Below are 17,717 nucleotides of genomic sequence, written 5' to 3'. Positions count from 1 at the left end.
TTACATTGTGATTTCTTGCCACAGATCGCCAAAAACTAACACACGGCTCTTAAAAATATAACAAATCATGGGACTATATCGACTAACATTAATTTCAGGCGACCGTTGAAAACAACTGTGACAATACAAGGAAAAATTACTTCCATAGTAGATTACTAAGGGGGCATTGTAACTATCAATAATTCTGTTCTTTGATTGCTCTTTAAACAGAGAACAGAAGAAATTTCAGAAAAATCAACGACTAGATTTGCTTCTTTATAATTCTGCAACGCAAAAAGATATTTAGTTCACTGAAGTCGTCTTGCCCTCCCTTCTAGCTTGGTCGAAGAGACAAACAGATCGATCGCACAAAGTTTTTAATCCGTAAGCGTTTCACAATGTTGATTTTAGATAGCATTATTTTAATAAATCAATCTCTTGTTAGAAAAAAAAAAGAGAGGCAAAATAATCGTTGACACAGCTGAGACCTGAGAGTTTCGCCGACGTTCACCTTACCACTATATCGATAATACTGAAAAATGCGCCCATAATTAGGTATCTAATGCGAATGCTGTACGAAGCTTTATCTCAGAAGAACGAAGGTCGGCTTTCATTGTCCCGAACCATTTCTCCTACTTGCCTCTTAACTCTGTTTGCTCCTCGCCCTTTAACCTCGTCAGAGAGTAATAGCATATCTTCGTATTGAATCAGTTGGCAAAAAATTGATCAGGTAACTTTTCACCCGCACTTTCCAAATTGTGTTTCTCATTTAAAACCTTTAATCATGATTTTCAGACTCTACTGTTTCTAACACTACAGGTGCTGGCTTGCCTGTACGATCACTTTTGGCCTTTTCCGTGTGTGTCATCGCAAATTGCCCCGGAGTAAACATCCAAGCCGAGACTCCTTTCTACCTTATCAACGTTTGCTATGCAAATGTGAATTGAAAATGTTTAGAAAACTTTTGCCCTCAACCTGGAAGCAAACAAAGAAAAATACGCGGAAACGTGAAACAGCGGTCAGGATACTGTCCTGCGTGGAAGACGTTGTGCGTTGTTCATAATGTTTCTGCGTGTCTGTTCGACAACACGAGGGAGATAGCGGCGCCGGTTAGCTATAGGAGACGAAAGAAATGGAACGAAGGTAAGCCTAATGATTTAGGACAGTGATCGAATTTGTTGCAGGGCTAGCGGCTCTGGTTCGTTTACGCTCTTTACTACATCTAAGTATTTGCGCGCAGATAGTAGAGCCGTGATGCGCCTCCCCTGATCATATTAAATCTTATATTTCGGAATAATGCTATTTAATGACGGCGCGACATTTCACTCTTTGGAACCTAAAGCCATTCTTTGGAATCTAAAGCCATCGGGTTCTATCACTCACGTTTCGAGCAAACGTTGTGGCGGGCCATGAAAAATCAAATAATTCATGTAAATATGAGCTCCATCTTGAAATTTCAGTAGCGGAAACAACAACTTGCAATCGGTGAAGGTTCTGTTGTTTGCCGTTAGCTGAAAGAATGAATGTCATAAAAGATTGAATGGATTGAGCTGCGGTAGGAGCTGACCAACATTAAAGTGCGTAGAGGTTAGCATTTAGGTTTGATGTATGTCGTATTATTATAGGTGTTTGTCTCGGTCAAGTTAGGAAGGTAAACAATGGAACTAGTTATTGAGAACATTAAAGACAGATGTCAAGACGCCCGCTTTTCTCGTTTTTGCACAGAATTATAACTTCTAATGAAATATGGGTACTTGATGGCTGGGTAGCCGCAGTTCGACTGGCCGAGAGATTACCCCGCAAAAAAGCAAAAGCAGAAGTTTATAGTGTATGTCTAATGGTTAATGCAAGTGTTATCCATCGATTCCATGGAGATCGAAAATGTGCCGTAAGTAACCGAACAGAAAGAAATCAGCTTTTTGTAGCCAAAACTACGACGATAATGAGATTTTTGAAAAACACTTATTGGTCGGGCAACTTTAAGTCGAGCTCAGCTAGTATTAGGAGCTGAACGTCGATAGAACCTGCCAAGAGTGATGATAGCAAATAGCATCCGTTTGGCTCCAACCCCAAGACGAGAGTCTAATTTTTACTCTCAGCTCACAGTTGGTTATCATCTCTAAAAAGCGTCTATAATCAGCTGGATACAGTGCGCTTCACCCATTTGCTTCACCATAACAATAATACTCGTGACGAAGGAATAGCGGCAAACTCGCTTCAGATAAACTTCCTGTGGGAAAGTAAGTTGGGAACAATCGCCTGTATCTTCCCTGTATCTACTTTGAACTTTGTTATTTCAAATGATTTAAACAAGTGACCTATAAGCAGTAGTACCGATTAAATTACTATTATTTTTATTAAATTGTAATATGTTTATTCACTGCAATCAGCTTTCTTGTTAGCAATCGACTATTTCAAGCGATTTAATTTACCTAATAGATAGACTAGTAAGCCACAGCAACTTATTTCGGCGCTGGAAGATGCTTTATGACGAATTCCGTACTCAGCATTCCCTTTGAAATATTGCCCTAGAAATGCCCCTAGATCCCGATACAGGGATGCTTACTGTTGGCAAAGGATATTTCATTGTAGGAGAACTACTGCAGTTTTCCTTATCTAGCCGATAACAGAGCTCGGCTAACTATTTTATTCAATATATGTTAGTATCATTCGGGTTTTTATGTGTCGTCTACTGTGGCGGCTTCTGCCGCGGCGTGTTTAGCGACTCGCGATCCTTGCATTGCAGTCATGCTTGGGTGACGCACATTATACTTCGAGGTTGTGCGAGGAGCTGACGTTTCCGCTCGCAACAATTGCGTCTCCAGGTCAGTCTACGACTGATGGGCCGCTAGCGCATACTGCTTTACCCCTATAGCTAATCAGGATTTGATGCCGAACGACCTGCACTCGGCTATACCGGGGCCACGTTCGAACTCTAGGTCCAGCATGAGAGACCAGAGAAGCCCAATCCCACTTACCCTCTTACAGCACTCCTTTATGGTTTACGCAGAGGCGGGATGCTCATATTACAATCCAGCGGTCGCCCTCTGGCCCGGATAACTTTATTTCAGCTAAAAGCCATGGGATGGCCATAGGAAAAGCGGGGCAAAGATATATCGCTTTATCATGAATGCAAATTGTTCTCGAAATTCGCCCGTAGCTATGCCGAAAAAACAATAGGCCATGACTAGGTCCAATTTTTGCTGAATTGCAGTTTTCTTAGACCTGACCGACTGCGCGCGTGATGGCGTTGGTTGATCACTTCTATTTGATTTTTTAGCTTCGGGAACACGTGAAACGTGGTTACCTATCCAGGGTTTCTTTCTCTTTGACGGCGTTTTCCTTGTTGTTTTGGTGGCTTCCTAATAGAAGTTCTCATTTGATGCGCTCAAAGATTGCACGTTGCTCAGTCGTTGATCATCTTATAGCAGGAATGTATGTTGTGGCTAGTCTAACACAGCTATTTCCCCCGGGCAAGGCAGGGCAGAAACCCAAAAAGCATGTGCACATATAATGCTAAATATGGATGCACGTATCTACCCGCATATAGGCATGCATGATTTCTTTTTAATATGATGCACACTGAGATACAACAATAGCGAACTGCTTTGTGTTAAACTTGAAAGCGAACTAGATAGGACATGTAAATGAGAGCAACTTGAGCATGCTATGGCTTGCATTAAATAACGTTAACGTTTTTCCTGCTTAACTTCTTATGATTGTATTGATGTTTGAGAAGAAGAGTTTATGATGCATCACGTTGAACAAAGATGTGCACGTAATATCTAGATGTGAGGTTCGTTATAACCAATTACACATACCTGGACAAAATCGATCCCCCTCACCAGTTTGAGTCGGCTTTCGGCTGACGTCCTAGCGACCGAAGTCCGTTAGACGTCCGTGAATCGAGCGGTTAGGCTTCGGGCCGACGTGTGAAGCCTGACCACTCGATTCGTTCATGGATCAAAAAAGAACCTCATTGTCGTATATATGGACAGATTTAGCAGCTGAGTTACTTGTGTAGGAGGACAATGACGACGCTTAGTTCACAGGCATGGTTATTAAACTCAGTCTCACTTAAGCATTTGTCCAATATGCTGTGCACATATCATATAGGCAGCCTGCGAGATTAGAGAAACTAAAGTAAAAACAGAACATTCTTCGAATTAATTAACTATGAAATGACTTATATTATGTAGTTCTGAACTATTACGTTCGATCTGGAACGATTACGATCGAACGTTTTATATCTGGAATATTCCGTTAAAGAAAAGTCGATCTGTGGCAAATTTCATGCGAAGTAGCTTTGTAACGGATACGACGTTTCCTCCTTGCAATCGCCACTCAGTTGATATCGTAATTAACGTTTTTCTTTTTCGGGAAAAATATCTATTACTTACCAAAAAACAAGTCCACGTGTTTCGACGAACCTTATTTGTCTCTACTAAGTTATTCAATTGTCATCGAAACGCTAACTTACCGTCCGCAAGATAGATCGACATCGTATTTGCCTTATCCACTCCGTTTCCCTTCGTACATTTTGCATAGAGGTAAACCTTCGCGGTACAATGATGCATCCTTATAAAATATCTCAGCAATTTTAAGAACAGAGTTGACTTTTTTCGAAAGTAACTGGCTCAGTTGACTGACATTTTAACTAAACGAAGTGACGTTCACTATTCGTTTATATGATTACGTACGTTTATAAGAATCGTTCTTAAGGTTCGATCCGGCGAGTGCGTTCAATTTGTGCAATGAACATCATACATTTGTGAAGAGTCGCCGGTGTGCATACTTGGGGACCATTTCCAATAACTTTATAAACATTGTGGTGACAACGACAAGTCATTAGAAGTATCATTTATCTGACTGACTGGGTGCTGAAAATTTCATTTTAAGTTAACGCAAAGTTCTGACGAACGCATCTGATGAGACTCATTTACATATTAGCTTATGCTAGCTAGTGCTATCTTTTCTCACATCTATGAGCAGTGAACGCTCATCAATGGCCTTCGACCCCTCAGCACTTGGCACTGATTCCCCCCCCCCCCCCCTTTAGCAAAATCATCCTCTCCGAGAGAATCCTATTCGAAACACTTCTGTGTCGAACGATTTATGCGGGCGCCGTCGAAGATCCTACCGACGTTCACTATAACCGGTTGTGCTGCGCCGACGTTTCAGCTTTTATTCGAACGTAGTTTATGCCGTGCGTTTATCACGCGTTTACTAACAACCTCTCCACTCTAGGCAATCTGAGTTAACGTCATGTTGATCGGGTGACGAGGACAGTGCGATGTCGCGTCGTCCTTTGGCACAAACGCGGCGTCGTGTTTCGGTTCAGATGATACTAGTGATGGCCTACAAAAGTATTTTGCGTGTTTTTTTTTTTTGTTATATACACACATATGTGCACTAATTAGTGTTTGGTGGAAAAACACTGCCGATCACATACGCTTCGTTGCCGTACCATCCTTTAAGAAACACTTACAGGATGACAGTTTATGATATTGCCTCTAGCGGGCACACACTGACACTAACACTGATTAACCCAATTAGAAATCGAACATCCTTCTTGCTACTGGAAGCGAATAATAAACTTGTATCTAGATGCGCTTGGTACTTATTTCTTTATGAAATAATAGAATCTTTAAGCAAAGGCGGATAAATTCGAACAATTTACTTCGAAATATGCTCAACTCGAGAAGCCGAAACCATTTTGTCAAAAGTGGGGATGGTCATCACTTTACCGTGGAGTTGTTAGGCAAGCCTACTGGGCAGACGGTCAGGCATTTCTTAATAATCGTGCTTCTGGCAATATATTACATAATAAATCATGCCTTAATGTTACTGATTGGCTGGTCATTTTTTATCACTTTACTTCTTTAGCCTCAGTAACAGAGATAACCACGGCAGTAACAGCAGCGTAGGAAACCACCGAAACTGCAACGTAGGAAGTTATTCTACTGGCCTCGCTACCGGTTTATCCGCAAACCAACTTTAGTCTTCAGTCTATCATTTTCCACGCAGTGGGTCGTTGTCAGAAGGATTCTTCCTGCGAGCTGCTGCTGTTCTTTCCGACTTAAAGGTGTCGGATGACTTTAGTGCGCCTAGCCCACGAGCCTGCCAAGGACGTGACCGGTCACGTTGTTCGAGTTAAGGTTTTTTGCCCGCCCTAACGAGACGTATCCGCACCTAGTAACAGAAGTTCGTCGTACTGCGAAGAAATTCGGTAGTACGCCATTTGAAAAACGGCCGTCTATAATATGAACCTGTTAGAGCTCAATAACTTTTAGCTGAAGATTGACTATGCAACCAAGTGGCGATGGTTACGACGAAAATTATTCATATTGACGTAAGATAGCTTTAACGAGGATTCTCCGTAGGACAACATCACACATTTGGCGTCTACTCAGATAATTATTCTAACAAATAAAGTCGCGATACTCGTCTAATAAAAACATCGCGTGCGTCTAGCTGTTTGTAGCACTGTAAACCAAGTGATCACTGTATCTTGCAGAAGATACGGCTTTTCTATTCTGTATCAATTCTATGAAAAGCAAAGAAAACATAAGTGGCAAAGAAGAGCTCCATCTAGATATAATAAAAACGCTCTTCAATCTGACATGAGGGCCTGCGAACCAATTTGCGCTTTTCGCTTCATTTACCTGTTTCGGTAATCGCCGTTCGTATTGCTCGCGCCCTGAACATAGGAGACATGTTATTTAGTTGATCTCAAATCGTTCATACAACTACATTTGATTTCGAGACACTGCCTGTTTGAGGGGCAGTACAATAACCAATAAAATTCTTCAATAATATCACTAGTTGTTCATATATCTTATAGTTGGTATCTGACTCATATAAACCCTACCAAATGGGGCTATGTGGGCCAACAAGGTAGGCGTCTTCAACACATATTTTCTTGAAAATAAATGTTTTGTAGTGAGTGTTTCCCATTTCGGCCATATAAGTCATTGACTGATATATCGCCATGATGACGGTCAGAAACGATGTTTTTTATATTATATGTTTCGCATTCGTCATTATTTTCCACTGAATTTGTTATACTGGTGAGAGGTTTAGGTAGACTAACGGAAGTTCTAGTAACTATGACAATTAGAGGCTGCCTTTGAAACTTGCTTTACAATTAAACAATTACCTTTGCCAACGCCCGCTAGGGTATGGCTGTACACTATGAGCCAAGCGAATTCATAGCTATTTCGATAGCAGGTGTGCGTCTCTGTTTTTCCCGTTTGTAATATTTAAAGCCATTTTGTATAACACACCCAATAAAGCAAACTCGAATATGACCTTTGAACATCTTCAAACTTGCCGCAAAGAACTTCTCAGCTGAAACTGATCTAATCGATAGCCCCTGGTCATACAGCGAGTGCTTTGTGTCTTTGTTGTTAGCTGCGTCAATCCCTTTTTACTCTGTGGGGGCTATCCTTTCGTTAAAACTACCTGCTTGCTTGTGATCCACTAACTGGAGCAACAGCAGTAACGTCAGCGGCCGTCAAAAACAGTCCCAACGCACCTACACTCCCTTTCGTACGTGTGTTGGTATGCCAGGTGCTCTGTCACTTTTTCTGCCCGGGATCTATGCTAAGACTGCCAGGGGCGTATCTATTGCTCGTAGCAATTGCCCTTTCATAGCGCTTTCTCTTTCCATCGTGTAGTTCACGAGGATTCTCGCTAAAACGTATCGCTACCTGCGCCGCTATCGCCTTTATCCTTCTTGTTTCCTTTACGCCTTTTTTCAGGCGCCTTATTCACTTCTAAGCGCGTTCCTTGGTGCGCTGTTATCACGGCCGTCGAAGGCACAGCAACGGTGCTAATCACACTCGCTGGAGTGGAACCACCAGAAGTGGTCCTTATCCCGTGAAGGCGCGAAAAACTTCCTCTGACTCAGCGTTACTGGGCGCCTCTCAAGTGGAGTTCGTCTCCGCCGGTCTGTAGTCGAGGACAGCGACGGAGAGGAGGACGGACGACAGACCTTTTATTACAGGAAGAGCAGGCCGGCAAGCAAGGAGGCCAAGTCCGAAAAAAAAAAGCTGTGTAAAAAGGGTTTTCAAGAATGTGAGGTGCGAGCTGAAAGTCTTTTTATATATACACGCACAGCATGGCGGCATTGCCGAGAAGACGTGGTGGACTAGAGAACTTATCACATGCTTGTTCGGTAAGGAAGCAGAACAAATTGTCTGTACTGCTCTGCTACACTCGCTTCTTATCCATCTTCTGGTGAATGATAACATTCAGCGGAATGCTTGTAAGACAGAGAGGTAAGGAATTTGTATGTGCGTAAGGTGTAGCCGGTGATTGTGCCGGTATTACACATTCGGAGATACGAATAGGGGTCGAGTTCCTCTTGTCGTTCGTCGAACGGAATGGCAGCAGCTTGACTTCGTTAGAATGACTGGGTAGCTGGAGTGACGGGATAGGTAAACGTCACAAGTTGAAGCTGGACGGACCGAACCGGAAATCGCCATCCATGCGGAGGCTTAGGTAAGTTCAAGCACTTCGGGCTCTTATAGTCCCTCTTATTGAGACGGACCTTTAGTGTTGTCAGAGAACATAAGCAATTTTCGCGCGCGATTAGATCAAACGCGGCTGGGATGTGGAGGTAGAATAAGATCCGTTACTATCGTTAACAATCCTTCACTGGCTTGTTGTGGAAATACAAAACGGAAGCACTTCTTTGTTTAACGAATCACGATACTACGAACTACTACGTAAGTTCTGATAAAAGAATGTTGGGGGGTGTATTGCTTAAAATGACATTTTGCCTTTACTTTCATTCCTGCGGCTCACAAATATACGAAGGAATCGTAGTGTTACTTATATATATATATATCTGTGTGTGTGTATATCCATCCCAAAACAATAACAAAGTGCATTGAGAAAAAAATTTTGCCCTAACACCAGTATTCATACGCCGTACAAAACCCCTCGACACTGAGAAATTTATATCGCCACTGCTCATAGGCCACTTGTTTTTGTTTGGAATCCCACAACTAACGTTGGGTAGTGGTAGCCGTCGTTTCTGCGCGTCGATTCTTCAGCAGGACTCCCTGTCTTTGCCTTCTGTCTGCGCCAAAAAAAGAAGTGGTGAGCGCTGTAAAAGATACATTCTGCCAACGACAGCGTGAAAGTCGTAGCAGCTGAAACGGTAACAACCACGGCAACACCCGGATGACACTGCTGTATCAAAAGAAGGAAATAAACTCAAAAGGAAAAAGATCAGAAAGACGTACTACAGAACAGATAGGGGGTGTAAGGTTGATAGGAATAAAATTTTAAACAGAAATTGGGCATCCTGCAAGCATGCAAAGCAGTGATTTCCCATAGCTAAACTAGAAGATAAATAATTAGAAAATAAGAACATATTTTGACATAAGGACACCCAATGACATACTATGTAAGTGGAAATAACGATGGATAGGATGAAATAGGTAAAACCCCGAACAGCAAACTACCTGCTAAAACCTATTACCACCCAGAACACATTTCGAGACGTTTGCAAGCTTGTTCTAAAATACATTGCTTCAATTCATTTTTCTAGTTTGTAGAACATGCGACATCTACTAACAGTTTATCTGTCACCCAAAAGAGCTGGAGGCAATGAAGTCCTGCACTTTTCATCTCGTTTTGAGCCTTCTTGTCGAGAATCTCCAAACGCGACGCGCCGACAATATAGTGCATTAGCAGAATTTAGCTCCCAGAGCCCCTTCTATTTTGATATCCCCCTGTCGCTACGAAGCTCCACCGACTCGACAGGTTGCTGCGCGATCCTAAAAGCTGTCAGGTTCGCATAAGGTCTTTTCATGCATAGTTGCATTTACGGCGTGCAGCGGCGTTTTCCACCAGGCAGATGTTCTTTTTGTGCTCAGGAAGTATATAGCTTAGCATGCCCCTACATCTGCTTAAGCAATGAAAACAGCTGGAAAAGCCGCACTGACCCCCCGGAGCTGAAAAAGATGTGGACCGACGCTGAAAGAGGAGATTTAGGATGGCTTTGCGTTTCGCCCGGAAACAAACATCGTTACAAGTTGTTCAGGCACCAGGACCGAGCCACTGCGAACGTAAGTGTGTAAATGAAGGAACAATCTAACCAAAAAAAGGGAACTCGTAACCTCTCGAAACTAGGCTTACCAACTGTTGCTTGCTACACAAGCACATGTGTGGTAACATGTAGAGGGCGATTTTGTTTAGAGGCTTTGCGCTCTACGGCTCGACTAACGGTGCTAAGTCTGGACTAGAGGAAAATACGGGTCGTGTACATGTGCGTGGGATCATCACGGAAGGACGACATCTTCCTACTCTAACCTAATATTGTTTCACGACCGCCGGGAAAATGCTCAAGAGCACACGACAAGGGACAAAAGCAGGTTAAATTGCAGCTACGGGCAAATGGGTTGGTAACTTCAACTAACCTGTTGCCTGTAAAAAGAGTGCCGTGGCGCAAAGGCCAGTTCGTACGTATAGTGAGCTGCTGTAAACACAAGAACATTGTTCCGTTGAATATAAATGTGTAGGTAGTTACTGGTGATAACAACGTGGCCATATACCGTACTAAGCGCACGTACCTCACGTTTATAAATGCTTGTGAAGGAGAGGACCCCTTCCTATGCTGTTGTTGCTAAAATATCCAGTCCAATAGGCAGCTATGTCGCTCGATAATACGGTAGAGTATTTTGTATTATTATTTGATAACACAGGAACAAAGATTTATATATATATATATATATATATATATGTATAAGCTGTACGGAACATTAAAGCTGCCTTTTAAGGCTGCTGAACTGCCAGGTTCTATAAAGCAGCATGAGTTATTGTGCACTCTGTGTTTCAATGGATGTTATTAACTCCACAAAATTATATTGTACCGGATAAATGTATCTGGGTGGTCACTGTGGATTTGCCTACAGTTGAGCGATTTTATGTATACTTTGCTTACGAAACAACACCAAACATGGGGTGTTGGCCATAAAAAAAACGCGACGTATTAGACGTTGACGAACACATATCCTTTAAATTGAGCTAAACGTACAGACACTAATAACGACCCGAAAAAAAATTCTTGTAAAAACTACGTACTATATCAATTCATAGATTATCGTAACAAAATACCGTATACTGTTAGGCTGTTACAAGCGAACCCGGCAGACCTCGACATTGAATAGCTTGTTAAGTACGCGCCGTTAGCAAATAAAATAGGCTGAGAAATACTCTAATTTTCTGGAGATGTTGGCGAAACGAAAGTTGGCTGAGTTTACTTTAGGGGAAACGGCTTCCGGAGGAAAAACATCCTTTAGCCTTGAGGATCAGCTCTTCAGTTTTCGCACCTCGAAGGTTTTAGCGGTGCAGAAATTCATCGGAGATCGATGAAGACGTTAGACACAGTACGTAAATTGTGCAAGCATTTTAAGGACGGAGATTGATTAGGGAGAAAGTGACCAGACGCAGCACTCGAAGGACGAGGATGCATTGCGCTATCGAAGAAGCTTCTCACGAAAGTTAAAGGCTACGATCTTTGTCGGGCAAGACTGACTCTTCATATGTAACGTGTTAGAGAGCTATAACCTAAACACTGAATGTACTGAAGCTGAATAATAAAATGAGTTTCTCCGAACCGTTCCAGGATAGTAGGATTGGCACGTGACGTATTTGACGTGCAACTTTAGTTAACAAAAACCTTCCATTGCTCGATCTCTATTGCCAGGCGGAGGGAAACTAGGCAAGAGAACGGCGTCGCCAAGAAAGCAATCGAATTTGCTAGCAGATACTACTATGCGTCACTTACTTTATGGATTGCGCAAAAGAATATTACTCATATATGACTCAACCTGCTTATTCTGCTAACCTAAATCCGTGTCGCTACGGGCCTTTCTATGCCCCATAGAAAAATTGGTGGACAAGCATATCGACCCGTTTCGGGAAGCCATAGATGGGGAAATCACATATGGAAATAGGAAAGGCAGGTGGATTATTGTCCAAAAGCGCTGAAACACGTGTGTAGAAATAGAAAAGAGTATATATAACACATATTAAAATAATTTCTGACTGGTTCAAAGGTTATTCGACTTCAAAATCCACCGAATTCGCTTATAGCAGCTTAATAGATACCCATATATATATATATATATATATATATATATATATAACACTTCTTTCACCGTAGAATGATCAAATGCTAGCACCAGTTACCTCGTACATCCAGTTCGAGAACTGCCAATTACGCGTACGATCCACAGAGGTAATTGGTAGTACCAGCGATGAGTAGCAATTTTAACCCATTCATTTCATTATGCAGATTAAATAGGTTTAGATATTTAGCCACAGTTGAGCATTGGCTCAGAGGGCTTTGGGACTAATTATACAGGGACACAGGTACAATCTATGTACCAATGGGCTTATTCTGATGTCGTTGAAGGAGCTGTTTTCACAGTACTCTGCTCTCCGATCGTTGCGTCTGCGAGAAGTTCGCCAGACCTTCACAGTTAACAGTACTGTTATATTTGCTTGATTAAATACATATATTTTTGGCACTTCCTAACTTATTAAAGGTGAAAATTATCTAAGGGTATGAGTACCTGGTCTGAACAGATATTTATCCTTTGGTATTGAACTATAAAAAGGTACATTTTGTAAGGTTGCAAATTATTCCATGTTATTATTAGACATGTTCAAACGAATGCGTCTAGGTAAACATGACGCCGTTTACCACGAAATCTGAGATCTGCAACCTACTCAAAGTTTGCCGCTTCGTATAGCTTGAGTGTGCATTATAATACTGAAACTTATCATTAATGAAAGGTCATGGCTTGCCTTTAAGAACCTGAATCTATTCTGTTCCTTCCCTATTAAGGCCGTTGCACGTATTTTAAGCAGCCAGAATTTATACGAAACGGTTTAGGACTACTTGAACATTTGTTTGCCTATCTATGTCTGTTGATTGTCGCTGCTCTATCCAATGTGATCTTCTGTGGCTTCGATCTTAGCAGACAATGGAATGACGAAGTAGACCTCCATGTTTAAGAGACTAGTCTACGAGATAGATCAACTAGCTAGTGCTATCAAGCTTTCATATGAAAAATATTTGAAGCGAAATCTATTGATAGGTATGCACAAAATATTGTCCTCAATTGTGGCCTTATTGTGTCGATCAGCGTTCCCTTATGACCTAAAATCGTTTCGTTGCCTTATGGACACACTTAACAATTGCTATATCGATTTTTAACCCTATTTAGTATAAGTAATACGGATAACACTATTTTCCAACGAGCATTTTACAGTAATTGGTCTTTTTGTATCTGTAAAGATCCAAGCAAAATAGTTGTTCCGCCTAGGCGTATAAGTTCATTTTTTCTTAAAATTAACAAAAATAAGCTATATAAACACTGCCATGTATACGTACGTATATATATAGATGCGTGTGTATATGTCTCTTATCTGAACCGAAAATATAACCCGAGTCTGTCTCGTCACCCGATTAAAATAGAATTTGATTCATAATATAACAGATCAGAGCTACGGAGGCGTGATACTAGATACAATTATATACCTTACATATTGTCCTTGTCTAGTTGCTGCGACAACGAAAATATTACCGCGTACAATTAGTATTCAGGCATTTTTAATTTATAGGCCTGGGACAAAATCATTCCGGTGGTTGCTCCGGCTGAATGGAATATTCCTGATTTCCACAGTAGAAATGATAGGAAAGTAATCATATTTTTTATTATTAGAAAAATTTGTTTGTTATTATATCTCTTATAATCTTTTATACCACTCACTCCATTAGTTTTCCTTTTTTTTTTGTATATTTTACTTAAATTTGACTTGATTGAACGCAGTACGTTTTAGTCTCATCAGTCAATAACTTACAGAAATCTTAAAGTTAAATTCTGAGGTTCGAGCTTGTCTTGTAAACTTCTATCCGCGCAAGCTTCAGCCAATTCCATAAGTGAAGTGAATTGTTTACTAAAGTATACTATTATTAATAACCGCAATAAATCGATTTTATGTTTTCTACTCATTTGACGCGTAGTTCCGGTCATACGCCCTTATCCTTGATGAGGTCACCCTAAACAAGTATGCATAGGGCTGGGGCTTACCTAATTACGCTACACTTCCTTTACACCAGAACGCTATACTCGAACCGCTATCGTATTTGAAATTTAATTATAAGGGTTACCTTCTGAATTCTCTTTATTTTGAAATGCTCCGTATCACCAAATACTGCAACGATACCATGGTAGCGAATTCTGCACCCGTTACCGTTGAGTGGGAACACCCACCAAAACTGTTCACTCCCATAAGTGGCTAGCTAGAAAATAACACTCAAACATCTATCGACAATTTTGTTCTTTACCAAGATGAAATTTTCGTTGTCATGGAGTATGAAAATATAACGGTCGTGAATAGTCCCTGCTGTACATGCATACATACGTCAGATCCACGTGCATTCATGAAATCTAGATGGAACTTCATTACGTATTTATGTATTGTATGGCGGCTAGTATTTTACGACCGACTAAAATCAGAAACCTTATTAACTTTTGATTGGGTATCATTCCGTATCATTTTGTCATACCTATGCAGTGACTGCGCACGAAAGGACCATCGAGTCCAGCTGAACTAACAACACAAAGAACGCAAAACTATAAGGCGTGTAACGTTTATCGTTTCCAAGCAAGATATATGCGTATATCTCTAGAGATCCTTAAAGGCCCCTTTATTAACAGACGAGACATTTTTAACTATTCGTCATTATACTGAGACCGCCTGCACAAGCTTAATGAATAGGCGCATTTTGACCCTCATTATCACGATTTACGTAATCATTTACAAGTATTTGCGTGCTTAGAGCATTTCAACAATTAACGAAGCCTGGCATGTAAATGTAATGTTGAAAGCAATGTTGCCCTCAGCAATCATGTTGGAATACTGAGCTCGTCTTCGCTCACCGTCAGGATGCAAGCTATTCACATCTTAATGGTAAATTTACCAGCCACTAGACAAGATAGAGTTATGTGTGGCAGACCAAAACTAAATCGATTATTGAATGATAACAATCATCACATCGTAACCTAACAACACCCAGCTGCGTATCTAGCACCGGCAATTCTCTCATTCCATTGATCCGGTTTGTTAGTGTTTTTGTTTTTAATCCCTCTAATCATATTCATTAGGGTAGGCTGATCATTTACTACCATGCTAAAAAAGATAAGCACCGTCTTCCTGACCCATTTCATCGCGGCTCTATTTGATCTAACCCCTATAAACGACTTACTCTTTAGTTACGCTGTCTAGCATCTATTTTCAATCGAAAATAGATACATAAAATACATTACACCAATCTAAGTTCCCCGTACTGGGAGTCGACTTTGACACTTTTAATATAACACCATCTGGCCTCTAGACGGCTCGCAGCCTTGCCACCGTTCGATACGTTCGTTGGCTTGTCGTTATCTCGTCACTTGAGGGTGCATGTGATTGGAATTGCGAAGAATACGTTTTTTTCAGTTTCACTAACTAGTGTTAGCTCGTTGTCAAGGAAAGAGGAGATAATTTGGGGCCGGCCACAATGCCAGCAGCTCCCAACTCCAACCCTCCGGATCGGCCTTCCTCCTCTGCATCGCCTCATTTACTATGGCCGTGATCGCGGTCTGGAGCACCAGGCAGAAATCGTTCGCGTAGGCAACGGCGAAGATGGCTGGGGGCGGCCCGTTACTGTACAGTGGCGAAGATGTTGTCATCGTCGTAGTGGTTTCGTTGGAGAAATGGGCGCGGCTGCCGCGACGACGGACGTTACACTCACTGGGTTCAACGACAGCTAACCAAACTCGATTTGGCAAGACCCGTGATAGGACAAAAGGCGATCGCGGGAAGTGCGAGGATAAAGGACGAGAGAGCCGTGGGGAAGCTGTACCCGAGAAGAAGAAGCCAAACCATCGGCTCTGTTTCCATTCCTACAACGTTGTCAGGCTAGCAATTTCAGCCTACTGTAATAATCATTTTCAAAGTCAATCACCAACGAAAACCATGAATGGGTACGAAGTACGGAGAAATAGGTGCTAAATGGGGAGCAAAGGAAGAAACGTAGATTAAAGATCGAAAGAGACTGCAGAAATCTGAACGCTTGCGATGTCGAGAGATAACGTTTCGCCTTCGTCCAGGCAAATAGGAATCAAAGGAAAGGGGGTCAGGAATCGTCAGCCGACGGCAATGGCCGAGGAAGAAGGTCGTGGCCAACGGCGAGAAACATAGGAACCGTGCAGAGTGCGAAGGTGTGATGCTACGAGAGTGGTCCTGTTAGGCTGCGTGTGGAGGGCTAAAGCAAGAACTATATGGAAGCGACTCTTGAGTGACACTCGCCGACAGCAACGGACCGATGGGCTTTAGATGGTCGGCGGTCGTTCAGTCGATTGACATAGGCTGGATATCGTCTTACTCGAAGAAAAGCTGGATGATGGACCTACTGCGATGAAGCGCAGCAAGGCAAACTGACAAAGCAGAAACCGAAAACGGACAATGGTCGCCTTTGTTTTTGTACAAATACGCCGCAAGCTCTACTACCTTTGAGGCTCTAAGGTTACTAGCAGCAGATAGAAAATGATGAGAACCAGCTCATCATTTTCTACCTACTGCTCAGGGAGAGATTGCGCAGAACTCCTCTGCATATACTGTACACTGAACAATGTTTGTTGCTGGTGTCGTTGTTGTCTAATTTAGTAAAAAAAAAAACAAAAAAAGAAAGTCATAGACGAAGGAGAGCCGGCGTTGCGAGATGTATCCTTACTTGACGAAATTGACCCTAGTTATGTTATCACCATCGCATTGGGCTGCTAACGTTTGCGAAACAGATACCGTCAGCAACAACATGATGTTTGCACGCCAACGTACAGTAGATATATGTAGGGTTCCTATATGGGATTAGCTGCATGAAGCGAAGCCATACATCTAGATATTCGTCTATATGTTAATATATATAGAAAGTAGTAAAAATATCCCTTGACAGCAGTGTCAGTAGATGTAATTCAGAGAATCTTTCATCAACCACCTGCTAATCAAGTACTGAAACGATAGGATTTAATGGCAAGTTGGCTAGGGTGGAAAAAAGATCTCAGGTATGTAATAAGCTAGTGATTCCGGAGCAACATTTTAACCTTAAAGATGGCGTAGTTGGCAACAGTTATTTTTTTTTATCCGCAATAGGCTACCATCAGTGGCAGTACCGAGTTACGTAACAACAACAACAACAACAACAACAGTGAATAACACAACAGTGATTCTTTTTAACATAAGGCTCCGTCTCAACCTTCTGACCTTCACCTCAGTTCCCCTTCGGGATACTAATAACAACGCAAAAGTATTGAATTTGCCACCTGGCAAAGCGATTCCATTGACTTGCATGTTGATGGTGAGTATTGTGGACGCGTATGAAAGCCGGCTAAGACTGTGCGGGAATAAATACTGAACAATCGTGACCGCGTATGTCTGTATGAATCGTGCGGTAGATTCAAGCTGATATATATAAGGAGAGGGAAAGGGAACCAAACGAAACGACGCTATGCCCTTTCCACTATTGAAAAAAATTGGCAGCCTCGACAAAGATAAACCGGTTGGGCCCGTTCGATAGGGGGCCCGCCGACGCCGCTCGGCTTCATGCTCGATTCTATCACCAGCACAAAAAAGAGGCGCGAAAAAGCTGCAAAAGTATACGCGAATAAATA

The 17,717-nt window shown here is 41.9% G+C and overlaps 1 protein-coding gene across 26 annotated transcripts in view; it reads left to right on the top strand.

Moving 5' to 3' along the window:
• Window positions 1-17,717, top strand: part of mAChR-A (muscarinic Acetylcholine Receptor, A-type) — a 272,404-nt gene that overhangs the window by 2,369 nt on the left and 252,318 nt on the right. For 18 of the 26 annotated variants that reach the window (XR_015326113.1, XR_015326115.1, XR_015326114.1 and 15 more), the window contains exons 2-3: window positions 775-1,122; window positions 7,743-8,484. The gene's annotated coding sequence lies outside the window, so the exon portion shown is untranslated. The remainder of the gene's footprint in view (window positions 1-774; window positions 1,123-7,742; window positions 8,485-17,717) is intronic. The other 8 variants (XR_015326120.1, XR_015326119.1, XR_015326121.1 and 5 more) reach the window with 1 other exon arrangement.

Source organism: Varroa destructor, unplaced genomic scaffold (assembly GCF_002443255.2).
Source record: "Varroa destructor unplaced genomic scaffold, Vdes_3.0 BEIS01000004.1, whole genome shotgun sequence".
NCBI classification, from domain to species: Eukaryota; Metazoa; Arthropoda; class Arachnida; order Mesostigmata; family Varroidae; genus Varroa; species Varroa destructor.
The sequence above is the reverse complement of the archived record's forward strand: the minus strand, read 5'-3'. Positions and strand labels throughout refer to the sequence as shown.